The 18655-nt window shown below is 37.0% G+C and overlaps 1 pseudogene; it reads left to right on the top strand.

Moving 5' to 3' along the window:
- Positions 1-17024, top strand: part of LOC115644948 — a 74443-nt pseudogene extending 57419 nt beyond the window's left edge.
- The last annotated feature ends 1631 nt before the right edge of the window (positions 17025-18655 follow it).

Genomic DNA, 18655 nt, shown 5'->3' with positions numbered 1-18655 from the left:
CTGGATTGTGGCAGCAAGTGTGGCCAAATTCTGTACATTTTCAAAGACTAAAAAAGATCTCTTTAAGCTCTTTTCTTTGGCAAGTGCATTGTGTTGAACAGTTCTGATGGACTAGACTACAAACTATGGGAAAATTCTTCAAACGTCTGGCACAATCTGGAGCCTGGGTGTGCTTTGATGAACTTAATCATATAGAGCTGGAGGTAATTGTAGTACCAGTTTTTTAGTAAAGTTGGTATTCAGTGAAAGTGACAAGCCTGACATCTTCATTAACAGCACTGACATTAAACAACATTGACTGAAGCTTACAGAGAAAGGAAAAAAATACAATTTTAGTACATTTTAATCAAACTCAGCTGGTAGTCTATGTCAAATCTGTCCCTGTGATTTTTTTTATAGTGTTTCAGCGTTCTCTACTGTAAATGTTGCAGGAAGAATATTGCTGTTGCAACCCTCTAAGCACAGCTGACAGAATGAGGTTTGTGAGAAGACATTATATTTGTTCATGATAGATTAACTGTGAGATCTCTCTCTCTGGTATGCAACCTGCCACTCACAGAGTTTGAAAGACAAGAGTTAACTTTCATCTACAGAAAGCTCACAGCCAGGGAGAGAGACTGCCTTAATGCCACGTTTATTACCTACCAAAAATTGTAGACAGATTTTCCAGCAAATGAGAACTCTCTGGTTTTTTTTCCGCTACGGTAATTTATTACACTTTCTGATTACATAGAGCATAATTAAATGTCCATATAGGGAAATATATCATGGCCTATCTTGTTATATAGACAGAGGTGGTCTGGTTGATCCTTTATAGTCTCATGCATTGTCTGCAGTTTATTTTGATCACAAAACACAGGCAGACCTTGGTAGAAAGTTTTGATGGTGAATTAGGTAACTGCTCATTTAAACTTCAGCTCCTGAAGTAGCACAGAAACAGGCTTTAAAAATACAAAGTATTTGCAGTATTTTTCATTATCTTATACAGAGTATCTCTCTATATATCCACTATATGGAGTAACACAGCCATCTTCTGAGAAATGTTATTGCTTTCATGTTTTCAATTATTTAGCAGTTTATCATTTGATTCATATGGAATTTTCCAATGCATTGAGTGATTTATTAGCTTAAGCGTGTGAAAACTTTGTTTTATTGCATTTAAAAGTGCATTAAAACATCATTTCAAAGTTTAAAAACTAATTTATCAGCATAGCCAAAGCAAATCAGTGTAGAGAGATTGGCTTCTGCACTTCTCTCAGGTGCTTTCTATTAGTTCAGCAAATTTAAACTCCTGTATTCAATGTGTAATATCTGAGCAGGTGCAAGATCTTTGTACCTCAAGGTTCTGAGATCTGTCTGGATTCACGCAGTGTGTTTATTGCCATAAATCATGACTATGTGGGCAGGAATGAGCTGCCAGACAATCTGAAGGTAACAAATATTATAGCACCTTTCCTAAAGTAGACAAAATTATGAAATTATTTCTGCTTTATCACAGTTTTCTCATCCATTTGGAAATAGAAATGCTTTCCCACTCATTTGCAATGGTGTAAAGAACAACAAGGCCTGCTTTGGCTCCTTTAAACAACAAGGGAATGTGCTGTATGGTTTTTCATGTTACAATACGGCATATGCTAAGGAAATGCCTGAGTGAAATCTCTTTTGCCTTTGTTCATTTTTCCCCCTTGCCCTATGAAGGAGTTCCCACAAGACCAGTACTAAGCTTCTCTTCATTAGAACCCAGTTTTCAATTTAAATTTTAATTAGAATAGATGACTAGAATACTTACAAGTCTCTGTAATTTGTACATGCAGCTAATCAATGTCTGGAAGGGATCCCCCATGTTTTGATAAAAAGATTAGGTTCCTATTCAGTAAGAGATTTATGGCTGGCTGTTAAAATTATTTTAGGTCTTTCCATACCTTTCAATTTGCAAATGAGACTCATTTTGAAAAGGATGATTTTTCCCCAATTCTTTTAATGTAAGAATGCCTAGAAAGGAGGATTCTTACGTTAATATATATACTGCACTAACTGTGCTTTCTAGCACTTATCAATACTGGTATGTTATACAACACTCAGGACTTGAGAGACCTTGAGATTTATACTGCCATTCCATCATTTTATTTTATTTTATTTTATGGTGGCCATCTAGAGCTGTAGGCACCTCCCAAAATTCAAGAACAAACCATTAGAAAATCTAAAAGGTCTCTATTCTGTATTTTAGTTCCTCAAACTTCCAAAGGACTAATAACCAATTAAAAGTCTCTCCCACAAACACAAAAGAACTGCATCTAACCATAAGACCCCAAGTAAATAATCTCTTAACCTCCAGTGACTTCAATCATTTTTGATGCCCAGGAGAAAAGATGGGTTTTGCACTGTACCTACAATGGGCTGTGGTGAACAAAAGAGAAAGCTAATTCAAGAGTCAAGAATCCCCCATGGAGGACATTCTGCGGCATCTCCTTCTTGTTTGTATCAAGGGAGCTCCAGCTTGAATACCTCTGCTAAGCTCAACTATGAAAAGCTGGCCTGAGGAGAGACACGATCCCTGAGGTAACTGTATCCCAAACCATGTACGGCTTAATGCAGTAGATTAAAACCACAACCTCAAAGTCCCTCAGAAAAGTAGACGAAGCCAATAGGCATTCAAGTTTCTGAGTAGTCCTGATGTTCAGTCCCATGTAGTGTTCATTGCATCAACATAGTCATGAGGTGATAAAGGGATGGATGATGGTAGGTAGGTCTGCATCAGAGGGAAAAGATCACAATGTTTTGGCCAGACACCAATAAAAAAGAACACATTTGGTTACAGCAGCCTAGGATCTAATTAAACTCCAAGACTGCAGACCTGAATCACAAATGATGGATATGCTTCTACCAGAAGTGCAGATATCACCCTTGCAAACTCTTCCAGTTTCTCACCCTCATCACTTCAAATTTCTCTAGATTATGCCTCAGCCAACTGGCTCTCATCCACTCTTGAACTTCAGAAAGACACTTACTCCACTGCAACAGCCATGTCTAATGGAAAAATAGAGCTTGCAAATATCCTTGGGTGAAATCCTGGTCCCGTTGGGAATTTTGCCATTGATTTCAATTAGGACCAAGATTTCACTTATTTTTAAAATTATTAGTTAAAACCCATAACAATGGATTCATAACATCACTTTTATATTTAAAGCATCATTTGTTATTTATACAATACTTTTTTTTAATTGTAGTGATTTTTCTTCATATTTTGTACATTTTTAAAGTCAGACATCAGGCAGCTTGAGGGTTTTTAGTAACTCTAATAGTAGAAAATAGTAAATAAAAGATTTTTTTTTGAAAAATAGAATCCTTTAGAAAGCCCACTCCTGCAGTCCTTATTCAGGCAAAAATCACATTTAAGTCATGCACTGAGGTTTTACTGGAGCAGAAGAAAGACCAAGGAATAAAGATTTACAAGATTTTTGAGCTGGAGAGGAATCTATCCACTAAACCTAACCAATGCACCTGGTCAGTGGTTGTATTATAGGAAGCCATACAACCAAAGTACCTTCAAAATTGCTGTCATATAATAGAAAGACGTGCTTTTTATGCATGCTCAAAGAAAGTGCACTCTGATACAGCTTGCAATCATAAGAAGAAAAGTGACCCTCAAAACAAGAAAATGATATAGGATCATCATGCTAGTGGATAACAAAAGAACTAAACTCAGATTTTCTACAAGTGCATGCACAGCCAGTAATAAAAACAGCTATATGATTTCTATCATAAATATTCTAATAGAGAAAACAAGCTGTTTCCTTTCTGAACCTTGGAATACTTAAAGGAGTCTTTTTGATGTGCCTGACTGCTAACTTCATTAAATTTGTTCCTCTTTCTCTAATCATAGCACCTTCCAGGTATTGTAGAGGTCCATGAATAGGTAATACCAGCGCAATACTCTGTGGTGACAGTAGCTGTAAGGGTGCTATGTAAAATCAGTAAGGTAGTAAGATAAATATAATGTAATTTTATAGTATTTTTGCAATCAAAAGGCTGTTATGTTTTAGCATTAGTGTATTAAGGCATTTATCATAATATTTTGGGAAAACTGTGAAACATCATTAGGCAATAATTATTGCCTTACAGAGCTGGGCACAATCCAACCAAGTACAGTGTGGTGGGGAATAGATCTTCTTTCTTGATGACTCTCTCTCTCTTTAGGAATACCACAGGGTTCAACCTGTCATCCATGTTGTTTAATATATTGTATATATGTGAAGACAGTAAGGGGGATTGTGAGAAGTTGTTATGGGATACAATATCACCAATATGTTACTGATGCTCAGTTCTGTCTTCATTCCAATGGACCTAGGCTTACCTCTAGCAATGCTGGGAATCTTTGGTTGAAATTCGATGGCTTTAAAGGTGCATCTCATTACAGCTTTCTTCCATACACTGGCAGCAGCCCAGCTTCTGCCTAACAATATCCATAACCTCCCCAATATATCCCCCTCTTTGTCCTATCCAATCTCCAAGAGAGTCCCCTTGAATAGCACTGTCCATATCCCAACTCACAAAAGTGATACCCCAACTATGGTCCTTTCTCTTCTTTCCCATAATCTTGGGCAAGCAAAGAGAGAGATTGATGAGAAGGGCTAGGTGGAAGAGAAAAGTGAGATAGACTCAGAGAGAAAGAATGAAACGAAGAAGAGAAAAATAGGAATGAGAGAAAGCAGATACTGAAAAGTAGTGAAAATTGGTATTATAGCCTGTGCCTAGGGTACCAGTTCCTGGGATCATGTGATTCAATCAGAATCTAAATCTACTTTTTTTTTAAAGGAAAGTTTCTAAACTTTGTGAGTGCAAAGAAAAGCTTGGAAATGTTACCCATGTGTAATTGATGCAGTGAGGTCTACCTGAGTCTTCAGGCAGATGGAACAAGAGCTATAGGAGATGTAAACTGACCCATGCATCTCAATAAGGTGTTAACCCCAAGACATACTACTTATGGAAGAGCTTGTCAACACCACCCCAATAGATGACTATGTGTAGCAGAAGAGGAAGAGTGCAGCTGGCCCAGTGTACCTATCGAAGCAGAAACACCCAGCAATTGGGGTATCACTTTCCTCTCCCCTCTGCTTCATAGATTCATAGCTTTTTAAGGCCAGAAGGAACCACTAGATCCTGTAAAACAGAAGCCATTAAATTTCACCTCGTATTGAGCCCAATAACTTGTATTTGGCTACTGCATATCTTCTGGAAAAGGAACTAGTCTTGATTTGAAGACATCAAGAGATGGAAAATCTGCCTTTTCCCTCGGTATCTGTGCGGAAGCTTAATCATTTCCACTGTTAAAAATCCATACCTGATTTCTAAATTGAATTTCTCAGGTTCAGCTTCCAGCCATTGGTTCTTGTTATGCCTTTCTCTGCTAGATTAAAGAGCCCTTTAGTACATGGTATTTTCTGCCAGTTAAGATATTATACGCAGCAACAAAATCACCTGTCAATCTTCTATTTTGATAAGCTAAACAGTTAGAGCTCCTTGAAGCTCTCACTATAAGGCATTTTTCCCCAATCTTTCCATCTGTGAGATTTCCTTGTGTTGGATGCAATACCTTTTGTGTCAGAAAATTATCTGTAATTTTTAGAAACTCTAACAATGTTTTACCACTGGCTGCATGAGACTGCCAGCATATGACTCCCAAACTGAAGCCCCCCATAATAACACAATTTTTCTTACCACATGTTAGACACGTATTTAAGGAGTAACTCATCCTGTTCTCTGGTTTGATTTGGTGGTCTGTAATAGGTTCCTGGGCCTTGTTGGGTTAGTACATTGATCTATGTGCAGTCAGGTTCTGAATTATCAATACTTTCAAATCAAGTAACAGTGTCTTTGAAGTAGAGTGACACCACCCTCCTCTTGACTGACTCTGTCCTTCCTTAATGGGTTGTAACCTTCTCTATATGGCATTAACCAAGTGTGGGAGAGGGCCACAGTAAGGAGACATAGACATTGTGACACAGCAAATTATCCAAGTTATGATATGCTTACAGCTCCAGATCATCATAAACTGTTCCTGCAAATGTGTCCTCAAATCCTTTTCACAGCGCCTTCAATCCCACCATATAAACATTCCATATGATTGTATTGCAGCCAACACTGGGAAATTCTTTATTTGGTCTTGTCTTAACAGATAAGGAGGAAATGATCACAAAACTAAAAATTTGTGGTAGTTTAGGTATAGGTGATCATAACTTGATCAAACTCTTACTGTGCAAACAGAATAGAGTCCAGAGCAATAATATATATATATTTGATGGCTTGAAGCTGAAAATAATTATGAATCAAATCAGCTGGAAGGAAGAATGTAATTAGCAAAATATGAATGTAATTGGGAATTGTTTAAGAACACTTGATTAAATGCTCAAAAATCTACAATTGAGAAAGAAGGTCATATTGGTTAAAAATTGATCTGGTTTAGAAAGTGAAGACTGCTATAAATTTTTATATATATAACAAACAGAAGAAAGGGGAAGTTGATAGTGATGAATATAAATCAGAAGTTAGGACCTGTAGAAAATTGATAAGGGAATTAAAGGGACACAAGGGAAATCTATGACCAGCAGAGCTAAGGACAATAAGAAGTTTTCAAAGTATATTAGCAACAAAACAAATCCTGACAGTGGTTTTGGTCCATTACTAGGTAGAAATGTTAGAATTATTCCGTAATAATCAGAAAGGGCAGAAGTGTTCAATAAATATTTGTTCTGTATTTGGGGAAAAACAGATGATCTAGTCATATCAGATGTTGGTAGTAACACTCATTCCATTCTACTAGTATCTAAGGAGGTTGTTAAGCAGCAACTCTAAAGTTAGACATTTTTAAATCAGCAGGTTCAGATAATTTTTGACATCCTAGAGTTTTTAAAAGAGCTGGCTGAGGCACTCATGGGATCGCTAATGCTGATTTTCAATAAGTCTTGGAACACTGGAGAAGTTCCAGAAGGTTGGAAGAAAGCTAATGTTGTACCACCAGGTAAAAAGGGGATCAGGATAACCCATGTAATTATAGGCCTGTCAGTCCGACACCAATGCTGGGCAAGAAAATGGAACAGCTCATATGGAATGAGATTAATAAAGAATTAAAGGAGGGTAATATAATTAATGACAATCAGCAAGGGTTTATGAAAAAATAGATCCTGTTAAACGAACTTGATATCTTTTTTTTTAATGAGATTAGAGGTTTGGTTGATAAAGGTAATGGTGTTGATGTAATATACTTAGACTTTTGTAAGGCTCTTGATTTGATACTGCATAACATTTTGATTAAAAAACTACAATGATATAAAATTAACATGGCACTCATTGAATGGAGTAAAAGCTGGCTAACTAATAGGTCACAAAATATAATTACAAACGGGGAAGCGTCATAGATCAAGTGTGTTGCTAGTGGGTTCTGCAGGATCAGTTCTTGGCCCTGCACTATTTAGCATTTTTATTAATGACCTAGAAGAAAATATAAAATCGTCACTCATAAAGTTTGCAGATAACACAAAGATTAGGGGAAGTGATAAATAATGAAGACAGGTACCTGATACAGAGTAATCTGGATCACTTGGTAAGTTTGGCAAGCAAACAATGTGTGTTTGAATACATCCAAATGTAAATGTATATACTTAGGAACAAACATATACAGGATGGGGGACTCTATCCTGGGAAGCAGTGCCTCTGAAAAACATCTGGGAGTTGTGATGGATAAATTAACTGAATATGAGCTCCCAGTGTTACAAAAAAGCTAATGCGATCCTTTGTTGCATAAACAGGGGAATCTCAAGAAGGAGTGGAAAGGTTATTTTACCTGTGTATGTGGAACTAGCATGACTGCTTCTGGAATAGTGTCCAGTTCTGGTACCCACAAATCAAGAAAGATCTTGATAAATTGGAGAGCATTCAGAAAAGAGCTTTGAGAATGATTAAAGAGTTGAAAAACATACTTTATAGTGATAGACTCAAGGAAGTTAAACTATTTATCTTAAAAAAGCAAAGATTAAGAGTTAACTTGATTATATGCTGTAAGTATGTACATGGAGAAAAAATATTTGATAATGGGTTTTTCAATCTAGCAGAGAAAGGCGTAACATGGTCCCATGACTGGAAGCTGAAGCTAGACAAATTTAGATTGGAAATAATGTGTACATTTTGAACAGAGAAAGTAATTAGCCATGAGTAGTGGTGGATTCTCCATAACTGGCAATTTTCCAATTAAGATTGGATGTTTTCTAAAAAAATATGCTTTAGGAATTATTTTGGAGAAATTCTATGGCTTCTGTTATAGAATCATAGAATCATAGCACTGAGAGGGAAATCAAAAGGTCTTATAGGCCAGTCAACAAGACTCTAGGCATGACTAGGTGTTATCTAGGCCACCTCTGACAGGTGTTTGGAGATTTTTAAGAGCAGGTTAGACAAAGATGAAGATTTCACAACTTCCATAGGCAATTTATTCCAGTGCTTAACCCCCTGACAGTTAGGAAGTTCTTCCTAATGTCCAGCCTAAACCTCCCTTGCTGCAATTTAAGCCCATTGCTTTTTGTCCTAGACTCAGAAGTTAAGGAGAACAATTTTTCTCCCTCCTTCTTGTAACTACCTTTTATGTACTTGAAAACTGTTATCATGTCCCTCCTCAGTCTTCTCTTCTCTAGACTATACAAACCCAGTTTTTTCAACCTTTTCTCATAGGTCACGATCCTTTTTGGTGCTCTGCTCTGGACTTTCTCCAATTTGTTCACATCTTTCCTAAAATGTGGCACCCAGAACTGGACGCAATATTCCAGCTGAGGCCTAATCAGTGCAGAGTAGAGCAGAAGAATTTGTTCTTGTGTCTTGCTTACAATACCCCTGCTAGTATGTCTCATTATCTAAATCTTTGATGAAGATATTAAAAAGAACCAGATCCAGAACAGATCCCTGCAGGACCCCACTCATTATGCTCTTCCAGCTTGACTTTGAACCACTGATAACTACTCTCTGGAAATGGTTTTTCAACCAGTTATGCTTCCACCTTACAGTAGCTCCATTCAGGTTGTATCTCCCTAGTTTGTTTATGAGGTCATGTGAGACAATATCAAAAGCCTTACTAACATCAAGATAAACCACATGTATTGCTTCCCCCTAGCCACAAGGCCTGTTACTCTGTCAAAGAAAGCTAGCAGGTTGGTTTGATACAATTTGTTCTTGACAAATCCATTATCTTCTAGGTGTCTGCAAATTGATTGCTTAATTATTTGCTCCATTATCTTTCTGGGTACTGAAGTTAAGCAGACTGGTATGTAATTCCCTGGGTTGTCCTTCTTCCCTTTTTATAGACTGACACTATATTTGCCCTTTTCCAGTCCTCTGAAAATCTCACCTGTCTTCCATGACTTTTAGAAGATAATTGCTAATGGCTCAGATATCACCTCAGTCAACTTTTTGACTATTCTTGGATGTATGTCAGCAGGCCCTGGTGACTTCAAAACATCTAACTTGTCTAAATATTTTTCTTTCAAGATTTTAATCTCTGATCCTATCTCATTTTCACTGGCATTCATTGTTAGATGTCCAATTACTACTTAACTTTTTAAGTTAGGTTAAAACTGAAACATAAAGATCATTTAGCACTTCCACCATTTCCACATTTTCTGTTATTGTTTTCCCACCCTCACTGAGTAATGAAGGTTATACAGAAGATTAGACAAGATGTTCACAATGGTTCCTTCTGGTCTTGGAATCTGTGAATCTATATGACTGTGAATTAGCAATGACTATCTTCTGTGTCGATTCTTTTCTTGGTATTGTTGGGTATCTTGCATAGCTATTTGTTCCATTATTGATGCTGTTACTTCACATTTTTTCATCAGTGCATGGTCCTTCTTTAATATTATACTTTCAATTTTTTACTATTTTCCGTGTGCAGATTTTAACATAGCATTCTTCAGAAACAGCACTCAATTATCAGTCCCTCCTTGTAACAGTGACTTTTCCATTCCATTTTTCAAATGTCCCTTCATAAATGCCTCTGGCTTTTAATCAACAAGATTTTACTAGTAATACTGTGCTATTCAGTAGTGGGAATAAACTGACAGGTTTTAGGCCATTTTTCATTTTCCTTCCCTAAAACTATTTAGGTTCTTTTTCAGAAAGTTGCAATGATGGTTCCAGAATATACTTTAATTGCTGAAATATCACTTTACTTTCTGGACTTTGTTGATTCTCACAGCTTTGCTGCTAAAATAGTAACCCACACATAGACTCTGCTCAGATCAGGTAGAGTAAGTGGTTACACTGAAACGTGATTCTCTAAATATAGCATACATATTTATTATTTCTTTGTACTTTTTCAAATATGTTCAGTTTACAAGTCAAAAGATAATATTTCTAACTTCCAGGCCTGAAATCTCCACCTAGGGTCTTAAAGTGAAGCTGAATTCTTTCTGCCTCTTACAATTTCACTAGGCATAAAGATTCTACAGTTAAACCTTAGCTTAGAAGTTTGGTGACGGTGCATGAGGCAGAATTGAATCACTCTTCCAAAACTGCATTTTATTTCTGGGGTGCTAATTATAGTTAAATGTGTTTAGAAAGTGTGTGGTAAAGCAAGTGAAATCCTGGCCCCATTAAAGTCTTTAGGGGTTTTATGATTGACCTTAATGGGGCCAGGACTTCATACTCTATATCTAATCCAGAAAAGAATTAAAGTGCCTATGGGACTAGTCACATGCTTAAGTGATTTGGTGGCTCAGGACCTAGATCTGTGAAAATGTCAAAGCTTCTGTTGCACTGAATTCTGTACTTTGAAGTTACATTTTTAACTAATCGGAATTTCATATTAAAATATAAAAACCACAACTAACCAACCAAACAAAAAATCCCTCTTCTTCCAGTGAGAATCCATCTTTGTTAGAAAAATAGGTCCATTTTTTAACTGAAAAATTCATATGCCCCGATAAATTTTTTCTTGCCAATGAGCCCATTTTCAAATGTATAATGTAATAAAGTACTTAAAAACCTTACTTTTCACAGTTTAAGTACTGCATGCATTTCTGTTGACATACAAAGAGCTGATAGATTGAGTGGTAAAATGACATTTTTGAATAAACACTTTTCTGCCCATAACTACATTTTAACTTTTTATTTTATCATTATTAACATACATGGACTTGCCATACAAGTATTAACAAACCTTATGCATAACATATATTAGTTAGCTTTAAAAGACTCATTAGTGTTTGGGCAGCCTCTTATCTGTATATTTAGTGTGTTCAATTCTGAAGATGGTAACCGTACTTTAATAAATCAACTGGATAGTGATATGAGGCTATCTGTCATTTGTTTCTATTGAAAGGGTTTCCCATATTTTATTTTTCCGTGCCACTAATGTTCAGGAATCCCTCCTTTTCCAAAAACAAGCAACTTTTGCTTAAATTATCTTAAAAAGCAGGCAGATTATAATAATCTATTAAAAGTGTAGTCTTGTAAAATGAATGAAAAACATAATTTCAATTTTACCAAAATTCTTGAAGGGATTTCTTCAGGAAAAGTGAATTATTTCGGTTGGAATTTGTATTGCTTCGTTTACACTAGGGCCGAATTCTGCCTTGGAATGTACATGTGCAGGTCTCATTGACTGTACTCAGAGCCTCTGAACATGCATCCAAGGCCAGGCTGACATTTTTGAAGGGGGGAGGAATGGAGAAAATTTGTCTGACTAGTTTTCTTTTGAGAGGAAAAGCTATAGTTTTTCGTTTTTTGAAATGGAATTGATGGAAGAAATATGAGGAATGGTTTGGCAAAACACTGCTCTAAATGGCAGTCAAAACAATGCATTTTTAAATAAAGTTAACATTGCTTTCTGCTAAAAGTAGTGTTTAAAAGGCCCGGAATTCTACACTTCTGCTATGTTTTTCTACACCTCACATCATCACAGCATCACAAACACCACACCCAATATACTTCCCCTCCGTACGGAAAAACAAGCTAAGAAGTGAAGATCAGATATCACCATGATGTCCTCTATGGACAACTCTGTGAAGAACTAAGGTATTTGGGGGATAGTGGATTAAAAAATATAGAATGATTTGCTTTAGTTAGTGATGAGATGCTTCAATTTCTTGTCAGTGAAAGATAAGCCAGACAGTAATCATACTTTCAGAATGTTGTTCTAGTTTCCCCACAGTGTAAATCATAACAGAATTTGAACCTAAGTTAGTAATCAGACAAAAAACCTACCAACTGAAACAGAGGCCCCAATCTTTAGTGACCTGAGTGGTCCAGCTGAAATCAGTAGGATTGGTCAGGAGAAAAAAGGCTGCAGGGCTGCCCCAGAGTGTCATAAAAGTGAAATAATGTGAAGGGAATTCCTTACGTTTAGCTCCTTTAGTGTTACTTATCACAATAAGCTATGTCTCCACAAACTGCATCATTAAGCTGCCTTTTTAACTTAGTGCTCAGAAGTGCTGCTGAATGGTTGTAAAGTTTGTTTGGCTTATTTGTTCATAAATTAGTTTATTTCATTTTATCCAATAGAGTTCATCAAACAAAATAAACACATACGCTAGCAGAAAACAAAAATGATTAGAGCAGTTCCATATATAGAGGATACATATAATGATAGATGCTTTTCTTCAGTTGACCAAGCACCAGAGGAGGATGTTACCCATTTAGCCTGTGTGTTGCATACCAGATAATGCATGTATCAAGTGCATGAGAGCTACAGGAGTTAATCTTCCTCTCGAGGCCACCACACATCAACAGGAACAGAATCTGGGATTGTTAGCGCCAAAGAATTGGTCTCTATCACTTGAGCTAAAGGAATGTTACACTTGAATGACTTTTAAAATGAATGTTATCTATATCATATCTGTCATTGATTGTGGGGGGACAAGGAGGGAACTACTATTATGGAAGAGAACAATCAATTCAAACTCAAGAGTCCTCGCCAAATGTCAGAAATCTGTAAGATATCCCTGAGTGCTAGATTTTGCAGGTGACACTCTTTAAGCCACATTTGTAACCTCCCAATTCTGGGCTGCTTAGGGAGCACGAATGGCTCCCGTGTAACTTAGAGTATGTCTACACCGCAGTGCAAGCCTGAGTTCAGACTCAGGCTTGAGTATAACCCTGCTTTCCATCTTCACACCCAAGCAATTGACACCTCATAGCAACTGGGTAGGGCAACTCAACCCTGGGTAGTCCTCCACTCTTGTGCAGGCCCCTTCCTCGCTGCATGTGCCCATTCCCATGCAGACTCCACATCTATGAATGCCTCCACCCACCTGCAGCAGTGCCAAGAGCATGCTAAATGTGGAAGGAAAGGAAAGAAAAACAGGACAGGGGATTAATTTTTTTGAAATGATTTCACTGTTTTCACTGTTCATGCATTTTGTTTTTGTTAAAGATTTTGGGGTATGTTTGTTATTGGTGTTTTGGTGTGCTAATGGCACCTGGTCTGCCTGGCAATGGGCTAGTAAGGTACTATTCTAATACATGGGCAAAAATAAGGGGTTTTTGTTTTATTAAGGAATTTTATTGCCATCACTAATGTATATTTCAAGTAAAGGTAAACACATGATCAGGGACAACTGCGGAGTTGTATACAAACACTGTTTCTCAATACATTTCTCTACATCAAGCCATACTGTAAATCCACAGTTCTTGCTGCTTCCTCTCCACCCCGCCCTCATTTAATAAGTGGTCATGTTATTCATAATTACAATGCATGGTAATCAATCTCCCCACTCCAATTCCAGTGTGCGATATGACAGTACCTCATTTACCATAAACAGTGTATAAGCACATCCATAGATGTACTATTCTCTCTCTCCATTGGTCGATGCAAGTCCATAACGTGGGAGCACAGAGCATCCCTGACTTTTGTTGCCTAGGTCCATCCCGTCCCAGTTGCACTAGGTGCACTGTCTGGCTGAGTGTACTGGTTCATCAATCCATTACTGTCATACCTCCACTTTGGGGCAAATAGCTCACCTTTGGCTACACAAAGATTGTGAGGAGCACAGTAAGCCACAACAATGCATTGATGACACAGGAATCCAAACATGTCTGCAGCCCATACCAGTGGGCTTTCTATCAGCCAAACGCACGGTCAACCACCATTCTGCACTGCTGACAGTGTAATTAAACCTTCTTTTGTCAGGCTGTCTGAAATCAGCTTATGGTTTTATAAGCCAAGATACCAGGTGGTATTCAGAGTCCCTAGAATGACTGTGGGGATAGTTACTTCATTTATGACAATGTCATTTGGTGGGAATAGTGTCCCAGCCTGTCCATGAATGTAGATTCCCAATTGGCAGAAAATCCTGGCATCATAAATTTTTCCACTGTAGCCCATGTTGGCATCCATAAATTGGCCTTGGTGATCCACAAGAACCTGCACAATAACTGAATAGTATCCTTAGTTGTTTATGTACTCATGTGCTTCTTGAAGAGGGCAAACTGTGGGCACATAAGTCCCATCAATGACCCTTGCACAGTTCTCTCAAAACCAGCTGTTATTTAGGGGTATTGTTTATATCCACTGCCTTGGGATAAACATATGCCTGATTGCTTCTGAATCCTCTGCAACCACTTTACCAACAGTTGACTTTCCAGCGCCAAACTGGTTAGCAATGGACCTGTAGCAGTCTAGGGTAGACAGCTTCCAAATGGTTACCGCAACCCACTTTTGGACCAGGATGGCTGCCCTCATTTGTGTCTCCTGATGCTGGAGGATTGGGACAAGCTGCTCACAAAGCTCCAGAAATTTATTTTTCTTCATGGAAAAGTTCCAGACCCACTGCTGGTCATCCCAGGTCTGTGTGACACTGTCGTCCCACCAGTCTGTCCTTGTGGCCCTGCTCCAGATGCACCAGTCTACATAGGAAAAGAAGCATCAGTCTGTTTGATTTTTCCATGTCTGTACCCTTCTCATCCTTTGCCAGGTGCCTTTGGTCAATCAGAAAATGCCACTGGAATGGGCTACTAGTAAGATCAGAGGAATGGAGGGCCTATCTTCTGAGATGAGACTGGAAGAACTTTGATTGTTTAGCCTAGCAAAATGAAAGCTCAGTGGGGATATGATTGCTCTCTATAAATATATCAGGGCAGTAAACATCAGGGAGGGAGGTTTCTAACCATCAGAGGATTGAGGCTTTGAGACAGACTTCCAAAAGAAGTAGTGGGAGAGAGAGAAGGGAAACATCCTAACTAGTTTCAAGATGGAGCTTGATACATTTATTAAAATTCCCCTGGTTAGCAGGGGAATGGGCTTGAAGACCCAGGAAGTTTCTTCCACTCCTTTGTTCCTATTTAACACTCCAATTTCAATAAACCAATTATTTTTACAACAAGTAGTTTCAAGGAAACTTTGAATTTTGTATGTTAGTATTAAAAAAAGCTATTGGTCTATTTTATTTGCACTACATCATGGGGAAAGTGATTAAAAGTCACACTAATATGGGTATTTATTATTTTTCCCATTTATTTATTACTTTGGTTATTTGAGTCTATCTGCTCTAGGTGTAAAATATTTTGTGTTAATTAATTCTATTCTATTTATTCTGTTGCCTTATCAAAACACATTGTCTAGTATTTGCAGCTTGACCCTGCTTCAGTTCTCAGAATAGGAGGAAAAATACAAATAAATTTGAATTACTATAGAGAAGACTTGGAGACAAACACCTGTAGGGATGACATTTTTTCAGCTCCTTATGAAATTTCGTCCCCATCAACAAACCTACAAAAATAATCATTCAGTTTCTTTATTGTTTTTACTGAGTGCACTTAGCAAAATGTTCTCTAAGACTTTTTGCCTGCAACCTAAAAGATAGCCCTGTGTATCTAATATCTGATTTACAGTACATAACCTTGTGACTTTGATGAAATGTGTTTGAGAAACAGATTCACAACAGAAAATTCACTAATCTGACTTTTTAAAAATAGGAATATATTTGAAAAAAAATAGCCAGAATGTAAGATGTTTTTGGTTTTAGGGAATGTTTTAAAACTCTCATATTACTCCAAAGTCTGTAGTTACAGTAAATGCCCTGGTTTTGAAATCATTTCCCCCTACCTGGGAACTGTTTCCCTAACCACTTTATCTGACTCATGTTTGACTTATATTGGCTCATTTCAACGCTGTGACCAGCAGCCAGGAACAGAAAGCATGTTCTGTCACTGCAGCTACTTATATGCCAGAAGCACTCTCTAGGTTGCAAAAAGGCTAGCACGAAGCAGTCTAATGGTGAAAGTTAAAGGACTGGGAGCCTGTAGAGTTCTAGGTTCTATCAAGAGCTAAGCTACTGATTCATTGTGTGACCTGGGGCAAGTCACCAGCTGTCTTGATGCTTCAGTCAACCCAACTGTTAAATTGGCTAAAAGCAGAACTTCAATGAAAAACAAAATACTTCATCTAAGTTGAATTTTCTCCAGGTAAATAATTTTTTTTAAAAAAAGTAACTTGCCTGAGGTTCACTATTAGATTTGGTACAGATTTTTCAAGCCTTTTCTGTTTTCAGGTTTCATCTTATGAACTCCAAGCAAAATAACACTGCTTCTAGTGAAACTTCGTTTTTCCATCCAAATAAAGATGCCTCACAGACACAGCTTCATGTCAAAGTGGCTTAGGGAGACTGTAAACATTATTAACTTCTGCTAACTAGTTTCTAGGCAGTTTAACACAAAGTGAGCAGCAAAGAATGCATAGTTCTTGATTTTTAAAAAAAGTCAGTTTAATTCACATTTGTGTTTTTAAGATCAGTTTCCTCTTCATATCACTAATATGAAGGCATGAGTAATACTGTGTATGTATCTTGTAGGTATGAATTAAAGACATTTAAGCTCTGTGGTGTTTATAAGGAGATAAAGTTTGCCCTACTTTAAAGAGAATCTTGAGCTTTCTGATTGAGGGCTGTATATTGGACATATTTGAAAGGCTAGCCTCTACATCTGATATGTTGTTGAAATGAATTCTGCAATTTCAGATGTCCTCACAAGAGAACTATGATTAAAGCATGAGAGCAACATCACTGCAGTTGGAAATCTGAATCTACATGTCCAGATGTAAAGGAAGGAGCGCTCGCATGTTAATTAACCAGTAACATCAGTCTGCCAAAGGTAATTTCCTCATTATGCTGGCAGAGAATACCCTGTGGTGAAGTAGAGACGACTTTGTGCTATCCAGTCACCGAAAAGTCTTTTCACATCATCAGTGTTAATACACCATACTCTGTATGCTGTAATTTCAATAACGTTATATATGTTCAGTCGTTATATATTAAATATATCTTGACATGGCAAAGCTTTCTTGACAATGGATACATTTCCACAGCATGAGCCAGCATGATTTTTACATACAAACTCATTGTACAACATATTTTATAAAGCTTTCCTGGGCAGCAGATACAGCTTTCTCAGAGGCCTGTCGGAAACTATGGTATGAATTCCCACAGGAACTAAGAAACATCACAAACCTCTCTACCTGCCACTGCAAGTGCAAGATCTACTTCTTTGACCTCGCATTCTCTAACATAAACACTCCACTTCACATACAATTTTCCCCCTTGGGAAAGGGTGAGGGAGAGAACCAACTACATCTGATAGCTATTAAATGCATTGCTTAATACACAACTGAAAGCATTCACATATGACTAAAAGAGCCTATAAACAATAGAACAGAATATATTTGAATTGGCCTTTACAGTGTACAGTGATACTATTATTAGACATCAAAGATCATATATAGTAAAATGAAAAGGGCATATTAAATCAGGATGACTTAAGGACAGACAAAGTAATAGAAAATCTTCCATAGATAAGAATTATCACTGGTCAGAGAATAAATTAAGTGGTTTAACATGTGTTTCCTAGTTATAAGGGATTGTATACTGACTTCCATTTTGCAGAAGTTGGTTATTATACAGTACTTGCAATACTTTGTTTCTGAAAATACACTAATTTATTCAGTGTTTATTGTGCATTCATCTTTCTGTTGCTTTACTGGTGTTTTTTATTGGTCTTTTTTAAACAAAAAAAATAACCTTTTAAACTATTTGTATACAAATATATTGGAGCTTGTCAGTTTCCGTGCTCTGGAAATATGAATTATACAGAGAAGTTCCATGAAGAGAATAATATTGCCTAGCTCAGCAGAAGAGTAGTAGCTATTGTATAGGCCAAATTCTGACCTGGGATGAGGATATGCAGTTTTCGTAGATTTAAGTAGCGACTACTGCTATATGCAGCACAGACCATAGTTTGGTCTCAGATGTTTATCAGATCCAACCAATATGACATATTTTAGTTATAGCTGACACTGACCTCTTTCAGTTAAGATTATATTAAAAGATTATGTGATATATGGAATTAAAAGGTAATACATTTTAAATACACTTTTAAAATATTTTTGTGTAGCAAGTCATTAACTTGCAAAAATTTTTGCTGCAGGATATTATTCCAGGAAATATATCAAGTTTAAAAATAATACTAAAATGCAGCATTTTTAAAAAAAAAGTTTGTTTACATTTAAATAGCAGGTAAAGTACTATACCATTTTTCTTCTTATAATACCTGAAAATATGCAGTTCAATAAATTTTTCAAACTTGAAATTCACAAAAAAATGGATATCCAAAAAGATACAGA

Source organism: Gopherus evgoodei, chromosome 1, assembly GCF_007399415.2.
Source record: "Gopherus evgoodei ecotype Sinaloan lineage chromosome 1, rGopEvg1_v1.p, whole genome shotgun sequence".
NCBI lineage: Eukaryota > Metazoa > Chordata > Testudines > Testudinidae > Gopherus > Gopherus evgoodei.
The sequence above is the reverse complement of the archived record's forward strand: the minus strand, read 5'-3'. Positions and strand labels throughout refer to the sequence as shown.